The sequence below is a fragment of the Octopus bimaculoides genome, chromosome 4 (genome assembly GCF_001194135.2).
Source record: "Octopus bimaculoides isolate UCB-OBI-ISO-001 chromosome 4, ASM119413v2, whole genome shotgun sequence".
In the NCBI taxonomy this organism is placed as follows: Eukaryota; Metazoa; Mollusca; class Cephalopoda; order Octopoda; family Octopodidae; genus Octopus; species Octopus bimaculoides.
Genome location: NC_068984.1, coordinates 145,038,119 through 145,040,460, shown reverse-complemented (window position 1 = coordinate 145,040,460; position 2,342 = coordinate 145,038,119). Strand labels below are relative to the sequence as shown.

The 2,342-nt window shown below is 38.1% G+C and overlaps 2 protein-coding genes across 3 annotated transcripts in view; one reads left to right on the top strand and one right to left on the bottom strand.

Moving 5' to 3' along the window:
- The window catches only part of LOC106878757 (uncharacterized), a 401,005-nt gene that overhangs the window by 248,380 nt on the left and 150,283 nt on the right, over positions 1-2,342 (bottom strand). The window lies entirely within an intron of this gene.
- LOC106878761 (uncharacterized) overlaps positions 1-2,342 on the top strand; it is a 148,047-nt gene that overhangs the window by 134,765 nt on the left and 10,940 nt on the right. The window contains exon 1 of one of the 2 annotated variants that reach the window (XM_014928083.1): positions 1,527-1,723. The exons of the other annotated variant lie outside the window; for it this stretch is intronic. The gene's annotated coding sequence lies outside the window, so the exon portion shown is untranslated. Of the gene's footprint in view, positions 1-1,526; positions 1,724-2,342 lie in introns of those variants that run through there. 2 annotated transcript variants of the gene reach the window in all.

Here is a 2,342-nt window from a genome sequence, read left to right as displayed (position 1 = left end):
TGTGTGAGTACCATAGACTTGAACGATAGAAATTCTCCCTATACTTTTATGAGATACTTTTGAATCACAGGTACTTGATTTTTTTTTTCTTAAAGGGGAGAATTACTATTTTATTTAAAATGTAATATTAATCTTCATCATTTTAATGGAAAGGCAGAAAAACACACAGAGAGAGACTATCTCTTTATAGATGAAGATCATTTACAATGGGAGGAGTTGACTCTCATAAGAGTGAAAAAACAAACAACAAATGGGTTGTACCTTATAATGAAACTCTTTTAAGAGCATTTAAATGCCACTGCAATGTTGAAATCATTGCCTCCGTGAGGTCAATTAAGTCCGTCATCAAGTACATGCTTGGACTGTATATTGGACTGTCCAAAGTAGTTGCATCCATTTGGGGATTTTCAGTTCATGAAAGAACATCTGCAATAGTGAGGCTCCCAAATTCACCTCCCAGATGAACAAAAAATATTGCTCAGAAACTATGAGGATATATATGTCATATGTCAATGAACGACATACGAGAACAACATTGACAGAATTCCTTTCATCGTGCATCGATGATAACTTTGCAAAAACATTACTTGATGCTGAAGTATCCATCTATTTCACATGGAACAGCAAGCAGTAACAAAAAAAAATGACAAAGAAGAGAAAAAGTTGAAGGCCATTTGAATGTTTTCAAAGAAGAAACATTTAGTTGTTCGAAAATATAAGGACACAGATCGTGTCGTATAGCCAGCAGGAGACGATGTCTCCTGGGGCTAAATTACAGCAACATTCGTCCTAAACCAAGACTGCCATGTTATGTTGGCAAACAATCTGTGAGCGTTGGTGTCGAGAAGAGGTACCAAACATGCAATCGTCTCTGTGAGGAGAAATAATTGGCTAAAAGTTAACCACTACAGCTGGTATTCGTTGTCATGGAGAGGGTCTTTGATAAAGTGCCATGCTTTGTAATCAAACGAAATTAGGTGTAGATGAATGACTTGTGAAGGCTGTGCTAGCTATATTCAAACACGTATTTTAACGTGTATAAGGAAGCCAATTTTGTCAAAAATTAGGTTTAAAAAAATGGAAGTTTTTTTATACATGGATAGGTAATATTATAATCCCTTACAAAACTATTTTTTCCAAATTTTAAGCCTCAAAAATTAGGAGGTCCCTTATACACGTTAAACTACGGTAGTTTTATTCACATAAAGAATCTCAATTTAATTGTAAGAAAACAAGAAAAAATGGGACAGACGATGGGTGGTGAGTAACGGGTTGCACACCTGAATGGCATGTTATTCCAATTTTGTGGAGGAAATTGGTAGTGGTGGGCCAAAGAACACCTGAGATCACGACAGCTACTCGACTCAAGCTGATAGCGGGCCGGCTCCCTAAATTTGTTTATTTAGTTCATGGCTTTAAAAAGAGGGCGGAAAAGTTACAATAAATGTTGAAAGGATTTGAATGGCCAAAGGGAGATAACTATGAAAGTATCTGTTGTTGAAGCCAAAATATGGAGAGAAAATTGATAAGAGCGAAGTTGAGTTATCGTCGCCGTTTTTGTCTTCTATGACCGAGCAGACCTAAGATCGAATAGCGTGCCAGCCATGACCAACTCCTCCTGTATATTATATAATTAGTCTTCTATATTATGTCTTATCAAGAAGCTCGTTTTGCAGTAATGGGGTTTTTGGGTTCGATACCATTGTATGGCAATTTGGATCAGGTAAAAAAAATTTTTTTAAACTACCATTTTAAAAAAAAAAGAAAAAGCACTAAGTTCTGGGGTTGTTTTGCTCGACGAAAACCGTTGAAGCTGGTGCCCCAGCATGGCCACGCTCCACTGATTGAAACAAATGAAAGATAAAAGATACACTTTTATTAGGTTCTTTTTTATCCATCTTCCAATTTTAATCTTTTACTTGTTTCAGTCAGTTGACTGCGGCCATGCTGGAGCACTGCCTTTAGTTGAACAAATCAACCCCAGGTCTTATTCTTTGTAACCCTAGTACTTATTCTATCGGTCTCTCTTGCCAAATCGCTTGGTTACTGGGACGTAAACACACCAACATCGGCTGTCAAACGATGGTGGGGTACAAACACACACAAATACATACACACACACACACACACACACATACATATATATACATGACAGGCTTCTTTCAGTTTCCGTCTGCCAAATCCACTCACAAGGCTTTGGTCAGCTATAGTAGAAGACACTTGCCCAAGGTGCCACGCAGTGGGACTGAACCCGGAACCCGGAACCACACAGCCACTCCTGCGTCTATAAAAAATGTGAGATGCTTACAACACCTAAGTATCCCAAGGGGTCACCCATCTAA